Here is a 14310-nt window from a genome sequence, read left to right as displayed (position 1 = left end):
TTGGACACACTGATCAATCTTCAGTAGATGGTGCCTTCATGTCATTGGTGCTGATAGAGTCTTTAGGGTCTTTCAGTCATTAGGGATGTTCTTCAATATTTGACATATAAACTTCCTTCGTCATATCTTCATATTAACTCTCTAAACTAGCTCTGACAGATCAGCTTGTGACAACCGTCAAAATTCGAGTCGGTTCTAGATTTGACTAGACTTAGTTGCACATATAGGCACTACACGTACTAGACTTAGTAACTAGAAGCTAAGTTATAACCTACTAGAAACTTGGAAACAATTAGAATCAATGGATAGTGTACTTAAATTTCACATTGATATGTGAATTTTACTACTACTTAACTTTAGTGACTATCTATATTAGGGTCACTATTTGACTTGAACACCATTTCATAAATCATATACACACATCATGTACTTGACCTAGAAGTAAAAGTTAGGTCAGAGTCTCATAGAAACTTAAGTCAAAGTTGAAGAGCAGGACTAGTATACTTGATTCCTCAATTTCGCTTGAATCTCGGAATCACTACATAGAATGCCAATAAATCGATAAAAAAAATATTACAAACATTATTTCTAACTTGAATAAGAGTTATGAAACTCTAAAATAGTTTGAAATCTCAAAATTTTAATTAATTTTAATATCCAAAGACTTACAAACTCTCAAAAACCCTAAATACCCTAAAAACTCAAATTTATAAACTTTAACACCTAAAAATCCATAAATTTGGTATGGACTATAAAATATCAATTTAAAATAACTCAATTTAGTAAAATATAACCAAGGAAAAAAATTTAATTCATTAGTATTTAACCTTATTTTGTAAGCCAAAAATCAAGGTTTTGTGAAGGAAAATTTAGAATAAGGTGCATGTTTTATAAAAACTTGATATTTTTATAAAATAAAGTTATATTTTATAAAATATAAAAGAGGGAGACCCTCTCTTCATTAAAAAGTGGGATCCCGCCTCTCTCTCCTCTTCCCAACACATAATCAATTCACTCTACCACTCCATCTTCTCTCTCTCACTCTACCCCTCATTCTCTCTCACACTCCACCATTTACCACACTCAAACTCTCTCTTTCCCTCTCTAAAACCACGAAATTCTCCAGCCAAGAACAACTCTTAACCTTCAAATCTTCATCTTCTAGGGTTCTTCTCCATGGTAATCACGAAAATCCTTCAATCTCCTTCACTTTTCTTTCTAGTTTTAAAAGGTTTTTCTTGCATTTCCTTGTTCTTCTACACCATTCTCTTAAAAAAATTTGTGTGAATGTTCATTCACTTCAGTTTTGATGATGATGGTGGTAGATTTTCACCAAAAGCATCTTGCATGTTACAAAATGGTGAAGATCCATGACCTAAACCTAAGTCAAAACCATGAAAATGCACTTTTCTACACGTTTTGGTGGAAAATCACCACATGCATCCAAAGTTTTCTATAAAAAACGATTTTTGAACATTTCAAACTCATGAATGGTCTTCAAAACAACATGCATGTGATGATCTTCAAGCTTAGATGCTTGATGATCAAAGTTGTTAAAAAGCTTTCAAATATGTTAATGAAAGATTTATTTCCAAATAAATATCTAAAAATCATTTTCTGACCAAATCCGATTTGTCCCAGATTCTGATCAACAAAATAAGATGCTCTGTAAATTTCCAGAAGATAATTCGTTTTTCTCTTATTATTATAATTAATGCAATAAAATAGGGCAATAAATAATATAAAATACTTCCATAGGTCTATAAATCCGGAATAAATTTGTGGATGACCCCTATGGTGAATAATAACCTCTCATTAAATTTCATCGATTTATGTTTCTGTTTAGTATGATTTTCTATTTTCTTTTTTTTTGGGTATAATAAATCACAAAACCACTTTAGGTAGTGTGAAAATTGTATCTAACAATTTTATCAGCTCTTACCTGTAGTGGGACACTCAGAAAAATAATTACACAATTTGTCATCATGCCTTCCTATTTTTCCCAATTTTTGGTAATTATAAAAGCCTAAAAATAGGAAAAATAGTTATGATTATCCAAAATTCATGAAATTTTACCAGAACATCATTTTGTACAGTAGAAAGTTACATAAATATTTGGATGATTTTTCTCTACTGTATACTATTTTTCTCCTATTTTCTAATGTTAAATACATTTAAATACACTTAAGTACACATAAATACCCAAAACCGGATTATACAATATGAAAACCACTTTTGGTATTTGTTCCATATTACTTACACTGTAAATGATGTTAACAAAAATTTTGGTAATTTATTTTAACTGTTTATTATTTATTCTTCAATTAATGATTATTTAAGGGGATAAAACAAGGAAAAATAGAAATACCCACTGAAAAATATCTTTTATATTTTTCCCAGCCTATTTATGTATAATAACATTTCAATAAAAAGTTTGGATAATTTTATAAACTGTTTTCTATTTATTTCAATTTTTATTAGAATAAATTCTCAAAAACCATAAAATTGGGTTAAATAGTTTAGAAATCGATTTTTGTATTTTTCCCAGCTCGATAATGTTTAACAACAGTAATAAAAAACATTTGGGTAATTTTGGAAACTGTTTTCTATTTATTTTAATTTTTATTAGAATAAATGCATAAAAATCAAAAAAATTGGTTAAACAATTTAGAAACCCATTTTTATATTTTTCGCAGATTAAGTATGTGTAATGACGTTACTATAAAAAGTTTGGGTCATTGTCTTAACTGATTTCTATTTTTCATGAATTTTTATATATTTAGAGAGTTAAATATATGAAAAATGGTTATGCATATTCATAATCCATGAAAAATTATCTAGTAGTCTTTTAACACATTTAGAACCAAAATATGAAGTTTGATAATTTTTATTAACTGTTTAGTATTTTTCATAATTTTATGGTTATTCAAGAAACTAAAGTGGTGAAAAATAGTTAGACAAATCAAAAAATTCAAGAAAATTTATTTTAAGGTCTTTGACTTCAATTAAAACTAAAATGCAAAGTTTGGGAAATTTCAGAACTAAATTTGATTTAGTTTTGAATATTCAATCATTGGAACACCTCTAAAATGTCAAATATTAACATTTCAATAATGGAAATTTTCCACTTAAATTGTTATATAACAATTGATTCTTTGAAACTTAATTTCCATAGAAAAATATTTATAATTTATCAATATTCAATTTTGACACAATATTGGCATAATTCTATTGTAGTAGTAAATATACTAGTGTTACATTTCGATTAGAGACTCACTTGTGAATACCAATATTGTAGGAATCGGTAGTGGTACACGTGGAACATAGTCAGGGCATCATTTGCATCATCTCAATGCATATTGTGAGTATTCACGTACTCCCCTATTTTCGGTTTTTAATGTTTTGGGGTGGAAAAGCATGTCCTAAACTATTTTTATGTTTGTTGTATTTATTTTGACTTGTATGAAACTTGGTTGCTATATTTCGTATGTATGTCTATGTTACTTTAATTCATGAGGATTGTATCGCGGTTAAGTCCCTGGAATCTCTAGACACAACTCATTAACTCTTTTGAGCCTATGGTTATTATGGATAGCGCTATCAGGAGGTAGACAACTCCTCACTCGCACAATTCGCTTGAGTGCATTTTACCATTTTCTACACTATGTTTGCGATACACATAGTAGTCAATAGGGCACGATTCGGTCGTTAGGCTTGGGTTGTGAACTCATGAATGGAAACTTGAGGCACATACGAATCTTTATGCACACATGAAACTTGTACTCTCATGTTAGCAACGACACTTGTATACTTATTTTAGCAATGAAACTTGTATACTTATTTTAGCAACGAAACTTTTATGCTTATTATAGCAACAAACTTTGTTTCTCATTATAGCAACGAACTTTTATTACTGAAAACTTATATACTTGTTTTAGCAATGAAATTGTTTGCTCCTTGTAGCAACAAAATTGATTGCTCATTTTAGCAATGAAACTTGTTTACTCGTTTGAGTAACGAACTTTATCTTCCATGAGAATATGAATGTTGCATCTTATTTTGGCAACATACTTTATCTCTCATGATGACAAAGAACTTTGTTTTTACAAACTTATTTACTCATTTTAACAATATACTTTTATTATTGGAAACTTTTATCAAAACTTTGATTTCAATTCATGGAACCAATATTATTTTGTTTATCTGTGAGTACTCACCAACTATTTTTTATAGTTGACGCTCGTTTTACATGCTTTTTCAGGAATCATCGAGTAAGTGGCACTTAGGGACACTTCACTTTAGGAGCATTCGCATGTGTTGTATTTCAATTTACATTGTAATTTCTTTTAAAAGTTTTTCAAACCCATTGTAAAATTGTAATGATTTTTAATACTATGGTTGGTGTTGTCTTTTAAGTTTTGCTATGAAACCCTTTATATTGCCACGCCTCGTGTTTCCGCTTTAGCGGGGTGTGACACAGCTTGTCGAAGTAATACTATTTACATTTACTTAGACAATGTTGATTGTCTACAATGAAGATATAAACTATAACTATGAAGTACCTATTTTGCATCATCAAATCTATAAAATGAGTGATCCCATAGTTAAGAAGTTCTTGTAATTGGCTGGAGAGTTCCTGCATCTCCAACAATGCCAATCTATAAGGATACTTTGCTACTATGGGAGCTCCTAGAACTGGATCAATCTGAAACTCTACTTTTCGAGCTGGCGAGGGAATACATCAGGGTAGTCGCACACCTCAGGTACTTCCTCGATCTTTTTCTTCTTATTGACTTTCCTATCTACAATATGAGTTAAAAAGGAGTAATACCTTTTCTGCAAGTATTCTTTGGTCTTCATGTAGAAGATAATCCTAATATTTCTACTAGTACCACCGTAGACGATTAAGGGTTCTTCGTTTGGAAGGGGTAGACGTAAGGCTTTCTCAAGGCATAGTACCATGACGTGGTTAGAGGATAACCAATCCATAATGTGAGTGAAAATAAATAAGGGTGCATGGAAAAGGGTTGAGAATTCAAACCTTGAGTTAACTCAAGATTAATGTCTGCTAATAGTAATGATACAATCTAGTCTGGTAAACCATTATAGTCTCGGAATTAAAATAGTCAACAAAGTACTCAAAAGTGTAAATGATTAAGTATGAACAATGTAAAGTAACTTAAGAACAAGAAGAATCTTAGAGATAATGATTGACTGAATAGTTGTTTATTGATGTGAAAAAGATGTTTGTTACATTAGAGACTACTCCTTAAATACACTAGGAGTAACTCGAAGAAAAATGAGAAAAAGTAAGTGTGGACCGCTAGACCTCTAAAGATCAACAGAATGACACATCTGTTGTTGTTGATATTGTCTCTTGTACGATACAATAAGACAGTGCGAACAAAACAAAATAGTACTTTTAGAAATTAATGCATATTACATACTCACAAACTTTAACACTTAGATGCATCTCAGGCTGAACTGAAACTTCAGAATGGTCTTGACTTCAGAAATCATCATCTCGGAATCGTTTCACTTCGGATTGCTTAAATATCAATTTTCATGTTCTAACTACCTCCCCCTAAGTGACCTTAGCAATCATCCAATTCATCACATAGCTTCATCAAACTAAAACAATTAGGCACTCTGGAGTCGGCTTAGGATTTCGATGTACCATTGGAGATTCTCAATAAATTTCTTTTTCATATGCTCAGAAGAAACACTCTTAGCACCACTTGAGATGAATTTCTGAAGAATCTTGGTGGGAATGGGTTGTTTGTCAAGAACTATGAAAAAATCCTTTTGATTGGTCTTCTTTTTAAGGTACACATAACCAAGTTCTGGTTCTTCAATTGGACCTTCTGCTAAGATTTGGGCTATAGTAAGTTTGATAGTATTCTTGGCCAAAAAAGCTTTTTTGTTCTGAAAAGATGAGCAAATTCCATATTGGATCTACAGAATTCAGCAATGTAGTCCTTTAGAAAGCTGATAGCGGAGTTGTAAGCTCCTGTACTTAGTTTGTTTATTTAGCGATCTCGGAGATGAGCAACTATAACGAGAATGTTGTTTGGATTCATTGAGGGAAAATCTGCATCAGTGATGGTGATGGTGAATTCCTTGTTTCGAGATAAGTAGTTTCTGTACAGAATACAGTCAAGATCAAACTTTCCTTAGAACTTTCTACCATGAGCAACTATCTTGGTAATTCGCTTCCAAAACCACACTTCCTTTTGGGGTCGTATTTTGGTAGTATAGAAGGTTCTCAATCTCTCACTCTCAGTTTGGATAATTATTTGAAGATCTTCAGATGGATGCATGGGTGAAAACTTGGTGTAATAGTGTCCATGAGGAGAGATTGGTAGGTTAAGTTGATCAGCATCATGTGTTGGAAGATCGAAGTAAATAAAGGGCACAAAGTGTAATTCATGAATAATCCCTTCTCGGAAGAGAGGGGAAATGCCCAACATCAGATTTGGATTGTCTTTAAGTGCTTGAATCCAAATGATTTCTTCTAGTGCTTACTGTAACTGTTCTTTTGATCAGCCCTCATGCTTTTTGAACAATTCATTGGGATATCTGAACTAGTGGCTATTTGTTTACCTTTGTCTATTGATTGTCAACTTTAGATGAGATGGATGAGATGATTTGTTGGCCAGATTGAGTAATGAATGGCTCGGATGGAGGAGGAATCAAATACGCTTCAGGGATCTCATCTGGTTTTTTGATAGGAGAACCTACATCAATTTGGACAATCCACGGAGCAGGAATTGGAGAACGCATTGGTTGAGTGGCTCGAAAGGCATCGATTTCAGCTTGGTTTTTCCCTTTGTCATTTCTCGGATCCTTTTGAATGCTTCGGAAAAAATGATGGCCAAGAAACTGAGGACCATTTCATCTTCTGTGCTTCCGAAAGGACTTTGGTAGGTGGTTCCCTGATAGCTTGTAGTCTAAGAATTACATCATCCATAAAATCATCTTCATCATCATCAACTTCAAAAGTGCATAATCCCACAGTTTCATTATCATAATCTTCATCTCGGAGAGCAAATTCCGAGAATGATCTCTATTGAACTGTTTGTTGTTGTTGTCTCTATTGTTCTCCCATATGTTGTTCTCTCCCTCTTGCTGTTGGGTTTTGAGCATTCTAACACTTCCTAAGTGTACATGCAACCCTAATAAACATTGGATCTATGTTTGTCTAAGGTACATGGAAAATATTATTTTCCAATGTTTATAACCTATCTAACATGGCATGAGGTACTTTTAAAAATAAAAGAACTAGATGAATTACATACCTTTTATTGATTGTTGATTCCTTGGAGTTTGAGAGCCAAGCACCAATAATGTGAATGCCTCAAATGGAAATCACAAATCACCACAAACTTGGAAAATGTATGAGAGAGTATACTAACACCTAGAAATCGGCCACCACTATTACACATACACTCTAGGGTGTTTTTCATGCAACATAAGCTTGTTTATATAGTGTGCATGGTTAGGGTGAAACCCTGATAACCCATGTCTTTTCCTTTCCAAGGATCCATGGGTTAAAAGCTCCATGGATCATCCATGGACATCCATATAAGCTTAGCCCATTAACAAATGAGTATTAGCCCACACCATATAAATGTAATAGCCCATGATTTAATTAGTCTTCCTTTTAATCACTAAATTAATTCATAATTAATTCAAGATTAAAACTAATTAAATAACATGACTTTACATTAATATATTATAACTTATAATATATTAATAAATCGTAAGTATACAATTCTCATAAAATTATCCATAAATAGTTTGGGTGAAGTGCAACCCAAATGGACCATGGCAGGTCGGGTCAAGTATATACCAAATAAGTTATGGACTTAGACCTTATCCAACTGACTCCTACTTGGATAAGTCTAATAATTGTATTTGCCTATATTACTTCAGGAACCAACCGACAATCGTAGCTCTCGAAAACTCTGTTGAACTATGAAGCGCCGTTTTAGACAAGTGATCATATAGTCCTCTGTTCTCATGATATCAGCCGGACAAATACGTGGAACAATATCTTACTTATTGTCTGGCAGTTGTTTCTCGATTTCAAATTTGTTTGACAAAGAACTTAACTGAACACATCAATTTAGTTCTGACATGGCCCGGTACATGGGTCAACACAAAATCATCGAGGGGCCCAGATATCACTTCTATTTCTAGAAGGAACAGATAAACTTCGACTCATATGATTGTTCTACTACTTGTTGAATTGTACACAAAGGCACGTTTTGTAACATAAAGTTACTGATGCGTTTACGTGCAATCAATGCACAACCAACTCATAGGTAACAACTCATATCTCTAGGTTTGAAGACTTATATGATATTATCGTCTCACGATCACTCAAGATAAATTCCATGAAGTGATACAAGTGAGCGTGGGTTTATTCGAATAGTCATAACTTATGAGCACTCATGAACATTGTAGCAACCATTGCTATGTCTAAACACCTTTAGCCATCTACAAACCCAATTCATGACAATCTTGATTCATACCTATTCGGACGTATGACCGATTGTGGAGGTTTGAATAAATTAATTATTCTGGAAGTTAAAACATGCAAAAACTGAAACAATAGTAAATAATTGACAATGATAGCAACACTTTACTCATAAATAAATCACAAATTTTATTCACCATCAAATGTCGATTACATTTTACAAGTTTCAGAAAAGGCTATCTAATCTGTAAAACTAATATCGTCCCTCAGCCTGATGCGCCTCGTATGCTGCAAATGCTTAACCCTCGTCAGTCCATTCGTAAGGGGATCTGCAGGGTTCTCATCTGACGATACACTCTTTGCCACGAGGAGTCCTTCTTCTATCTTGTGTCTTATGAAGTGATATTTTCTATCAATGTGTTGGGATCTATCATGATCTCTTGGTTCCTTGGCTAAGGCAACCGAACTATTGCTGTCACAGAAAATCTCCATAGGCTCCTTAATAGCTGGTACAACTCCAAGGTCTCCGATGAAGTTCTTCAACCTTATTGCCTCCTTCGCTGCTTCACTCGCTGCTATATACTCTGATTCACAAGTTGAATCAGCCACCGTCTCTTGCTTGGAACTCTTCCAAGAGATTGCCCCTCCATTTAGGGTAAAGACCCAGCCCGACTGAGAGCGGAAGTTATCCCTATCAGTCTAAAACCTAGCATCACTATACCCAAACACTCTCAAGTCATCACTCCCGCCAAGGGTAAGGATCCAATCCTTAGTCCTCCATAGGTACTTGAGAATGTTCTTTACCGCGGTCTAATGAGCCTTGCCAGGGTTCCCCTGATATCTGCTGACCATGCTCAAAGCAAAGGCCACATCAGGGCGGGTACAAGTCATAGCATACATGATCGAGCCCACAGCGGAAGCATATGGTAATCGACTCATCTCTGCTATCGCGGCCTCTGTACTCGGACTCTGAGTCTTACTTAGTTTGTCATTGCTTTGGATCGGTAAATCTCCTTTCTTGGAATTCTGCATGTTGAATCTTTTCAACACCTTATCCAAGTAGGTACTATGACTAAGTCCAATTAGTCTTTTACTTCTTTCTCTTAATATCCTTATCCCTAGGATATAGGCAGCTTCCCTTAGGTCCTTCATAGAAAAGCACTTCCCAAGCCAGGACTTAACCTCCTGCAAGGTTGGGATGTCATTTCCTATAAGTAGTATGTTATCTACATATAGTACCAAGAAGCTAACTATACTCCCACTAGCTCTTACATACACGCAAGACTCATCTTCACTTCTCAAGAAGCCAAACTCTTTGACCTTCTCATCGAAACAAAGATTCCAGCTACGAGATGCTTTTTTTAATCCATAAATGGATCTCTCAAGCTTGCACACTCTATTAGGGTATTCTGCACTGACAAAACCCTATGGCTGAATCATGTACACATCCTCAGCCAACTTTCCATTAAGAAAAGCGGTTTTGACATCTATTTGCCATATTTCATAATCATGAAATGCAACAATGGCTAGCATGACCCTAATAGACATAAACTATGCTACCGGTGAGAAGGTTTCATCATAATCAATACCTTGAGTCTGAGTAAAACCCTTTGCAACCAGTCGAGCCTTATAAGTGTGCACCTTTCCTTCCATGTCGGTCTTCTTCTTGAAGATCCATTTGCACCCGACTGTTTTACGGCCTGGTACACTGTCAACCAAGTTCCAAACTTGATTGTCATACATGGAATGTATCTCGCTGTCCATAGCCTCCTTCCATTTAGCAGACTTCGGGCCTGACATGGCTTCCTTAACACTATTAGGTTCATCCAAATTTACCAGTGTACTATCGTTGATAAATGTATCACCTTCCATAGTAATATGAAAACCATAATAAAAATCAGGTGTGTTCCTAACCCGTGTGGAATGCCTCAGAGGTACAGACTCGTCAGTTGGCTCAATAGGAGTTTCCTCCTCATGTTGATTGCTAGTGTCTGAGGTTCCTTCACCAATTGATTCTTGAATTTCTTTAAGGTCAATTTGCCTCCCACTGTCTCCTTGGCTCATAAACTCTCTCTCACGAAAGACCCCTCTTCTTGCTATAAAGATCACATTCTCACTGGTTCTGTAGAAGAGGTAACCGAAGGATTTTTATGGGTAGCCAATGAAAATACACCTTTCACTTCGGGGTTCGAGCTTATCATGAGTCTCACGCCTCACGAAAGCCTCGCAACCCCAAATCTTGATGTGGTCCAAGTTGGGAACCTTCCTATTCCACATCTCATGAGGTGTTTTGGTAACCTTCTTTTAGGGACTAGATTAAGGATATGGGCGGCAGTCTCTAAGGCATACCCCCAAAAACAGATTGGTAGCGAAGCTCGACTCTTCAGAGAGCGAACCATGTCTAACAAAGTTCGATTATGCCTCTCAGCTACACCATTTAGCTGTGGTGTCCTGGGAGGAGTCAGTTGTGAGACAATCCCACACTCCTTAAGATAGTCAAGGAACTTGGTACTAAGATACTCACCACCTCGATCGGATCGAAGCATCTTAATGTTCCTCCCCAGTTGATTTTCTACTTCCTGTTTGAATTCCTTAAACCTTTCAAAGGTTTCTGACTTATGTTTGATCAAGTAGACATAACCATATCTACTAAAATCATCAATAAAAGTCACATAATACCGATTAGCATCCCTTGTGGTGGTTTTGAATGGTCCACATACATCAGTATGTATTAGGTCCAATAAACCCTCACCCCTTTCACAAGTACCAGTGAAGGGTGATTTTTTCATCTTTCCAAGTAGACAAGATTCACAACTATCATCCGATTTAAGGTCGAATGATTTCAAAACTCCATTCTCTTGGAGTTGGCCTATGTGTTTCTTGTTTACATGTCCAAGACGACAATGCCACAATGATGTTTTATCTAGGCTAGTAGAAGAATCAATATACAACACATTATTTCCTAAGTTGTCTACAACCGACACAGTTTCATACACACCATCACAAGGTAATGCTTTAAAATTAAACAGATTATTAAAGAAAGCATTAATACCACCACATTCATTATCAAACGAAAAGGTAAAACCTTGTTTCTACAAACCATGAAAGGAAATAATATTTCTCGCCATTTTAAACGAGTACACACATTTATTCAAATCTAATTTTAACCCATTATTCAGCAACAAAGTATAAACTCCAATCTTGGAAACAGGTGAAGCCTTCATATTCCCCATGATCAAGTTTATCTTTCCATGCTCCACATCCTCACTTCTTCTTAGGCCCTGCAAATTTGAACATATGTGAATACCACATCCTATATCAAGCACCCAAAAGTTAGAATATGGTCAGTTATTAGACAATATTGTGTAAATACCTGCATGGGTGGGTTTCACTTTCCCATCCTTTAGATCCTGAAAGTACTTAGGGCAGTTTCGCTTCCAGTGCCCCTTGTCCTGGCAAGAATAGCAATCAGCATCCTTGGGAATGGTAGAAGGAGTGACAGAACCGCTCTTGGTCCTTGATGAGGAGCCTTCAATATACTTTCCCTTGGTACCCTTCGATGGGGACTTCCTCTTTTTCCTTTTGCCTTTCCTGATAGCCAAAGCAAGGGTAGATATTGGAGTAGGAGTAGTAGAGGTAACAACCGACTTGCACTTAAGACCGGTTTCAGCGGTCTTCAAGAGTCCTTGAAGTTTGCTAAGAGTAACTTCCTCCTTGTTCATATGATATGTCATACGAAATTGGTCATAACAAGAAGGTAAGGAGTGCAAATTGATGTCAATTGCCAACTCCTCAGGGAAGTTCACATTCAGCTTGAGCAAACGGTCCACATACCTTTGCATCTTTTGCATCTGGCCCATGATGGATTCACCATCCTTCATGCGGGTTGTTATCATGGAGGGTATTATTTCATACCGCTCCTGACGAGCACTCTGGTGGTACCTTTCCATCAGTTCTTGTGCATCTCAAAAGGGTAGAAGTCCTCATAGGACTTTTGGAGCTCGACTGTTATCGTGCCCATCATGATGCATGCCACCTTAGTAGCATCTCTCTCATGTGTCCTGAATTCAGCGATCTCCTCAGGAGTAGTAGTGGACTCGTCAAGCTCTTTTAACTCCTTATCGAGGACATATTCCTTGTTCTCATAACGAGTAACCATCCTGATGTTCCTAATCCAGTCCATGAAGTTGGAACCATCAAAGATGACTCTCCCACAAAGATTCATGAGAGAGAAAGAGCCAATTGGGTTAGAGCCCGAAGCATTAGTGTTGGAAGACATCTGAAAGAAGAAAGCAAGTTTAGATTAAATATATAGAGTCCTTAATAAGACACCCAAATGTAATATTAAGGCTAGGATCCAATCACAATATATTATACTTAGAAGAGGGATGCCGTTATCTAAGTAATAACATATTTGAAAGGTAGGTGAATGACGATTCACCAATTTCCACCATGAAAAACGAAATGAATTATTAGGTTTTAATTGGATTTGAAATTCCTAGATTCTTTTGAGATTCATTGAACTCTTAAATGGCATGTTTCAATCTCAATTGTGCCCTTCAAGTTTTGTGACTGGGATGCCGAGGATCACAAAACAAGGTGTGAATAACCATACTAATTCACTTGGTACCCTTAATATTATCACCTAATCAATGTGCCGGTTAACCACACACGCTCCATTGATCTATAAAAAACACTAAGTCACCCTTTGTGATCCTTACTAGTCCAAGTTAGTGAGCCGGTTAACCACACATGCTCCACCAACGACTTGGTAAGGTACAAAGTGTGAATTCCATGGACTAGCACCATGTTCACATTTTTCCTAAAGTAACTAAGATTGGGAATTAAAGTGTTTAGTTACTTTATAAAGTCATTGTCCTACCCGTTCGGCTAACGGCCCACCACCGATCAAGGAAGCGGTGGGTGAGAGTGGACACTCATTAAGCTGCCATTTTATAGGCAACAACTGATGAGTTGAATAACTCTTTGATCGTTTAGATCTTAAACAGGTTAATCACAAAAATGTAAATAGAAATATCAAATACAAAAGTGAATCAAAATACGTCGAATGATTCAATAGATTCAAGCCTCAGCAGAGCTCGACAAAGAACTTCCGCTGTAGAGGCAACTAGGGTTACAAACTATAAAAAGTATTTTCTATGAATGATCGACTCCAAATCTTACGTACTAAGATGCATGCAAGCATCTATAAATACTAAACCCTAGAAAATAACTCACGGATGGACAGGCCCAATCCGGAAACAAAATTGGACTAATGAACGAGCCCAGGACGCAACAACATGGGAGAATGCGTGATTAAGGCTTCATGTGCCTTGGTGAATGAATCAACTAGCCCCTGAATGGCAGCCTCTGAGATATTGGACCGAGAGGAAGAGGAGGAAGAGATGAGACTGTCGATTTTCTCATGAACTTCCTTGAGATGCTTTTTAGTGACAGGAGCATCATCGTCATCATCACTTTGAACCTGGTACGGACTATAGTAGACAAAGTCAAAAGTCATGTCTTCTCCTCTAAGAAAAGTCTCGTCATCTGCTGAATGATTAGGAGAGGAAGGAGAAGGTGGAGGTTCGGTTGTGGGAGTAGGTTTGGTAGCGGGTGTGTGTTTGGGTGCTGAAGTATGAGGCCCCGTATCAGATACGTTGGTTCGAACTCCAGTGGTGGTTGTTGTCATAGCTTCTGAGAAAATAGGAGGTGGTACAGGGATAGAGGTGGGGGGGTATATGAGTAGTGGAGGTTATGAGGGGAATGGAAATAGAGATAGAGATTGGGGGAGGAGAGACAGGTTTAGTTGAAATGGGTACCTCAAG

General features: G+C 36.2%; 1 long non-coding RNA gene across 1 annotated transcript; it reads left to right on the top strand.

Moving 5' to 3' along the window:
• The first annotated feature begins 1015 nt into the window (after window positions 1-1015).
• Window positions 1016-4444, top strand: LOC122198013 (uncharacterized). The gene is made up of 3 exons (XR_006191817.2): window positions 1016-1179; window positions 3299-3361; window positions 4262-4444. It is a non-coding gene; the product is annotated as an uncharacterized LOC122198013 (long non-coding RNA).
• The last annotated feature ends 9866 nt before the right edge of the window (window positions 4445-14310 follow it).

The sequence above is a fragment of the Lactuca sativa genome, chromosome 5 (genome assembly GCF_002870075.4).
Source record: "Lactuca sativa cultivar Salinas chromosome 5, Lsat_Salinas_v11, whole genome shotgun sequence".
Taxonomy (NCBI): domain Eukaryota; kingdom Viridiplantae; phylum Streptophyta; class Magnoliopsida; order Asterales; family Asteraceae; genus Lactuca; species Lactuca sativa.
Note: the sequence above shows the minus strand (reverse complement) of the source record. Positions and strands in the feature narration are given on the sequence as shown.